This window comes from Rhea americana, unplaced genomic scaffold (genome assembly GCF_003343005.1).
Source record: "Rhea americana isolate MKP2758 unplaced genomic scaffold, rheAme1 scaffold_237, whole genome shotgun sequence".
Taxonomy (NCBI): domain Eukaryota; kingdom Metazoa; phylum Chordata; class Aves; order Rheiformes; family Rheidae; genus Rhea; species Rhea americana.
Window position 1 is genome coordinate 527,026 of NW_028186354.1, and position 204 is coordinate 527,229.

Consider the following 204-nt stretch of genomic DNA (forward strand, 5'->3'; position numbering starts at 1 on the left):
GGCCGGTGACCGGCGCTGGCGCATCGCGTCCGGCGGGGCCGGCAGACCTGGRCCAGGGGGAGGTGTCCCTCTTGCCGGCCGAGCAGGGCTTCAGCGAGACGCGCGCTGCCCGCGGGCTCGCGGGCCGCTTCTGCCCGAGGGCTGCGTGCCCCTCCGGCGGACGGCGTTTCTGCGCGGGCTCCCTGCCCGCAGCGAGGGGCTGCG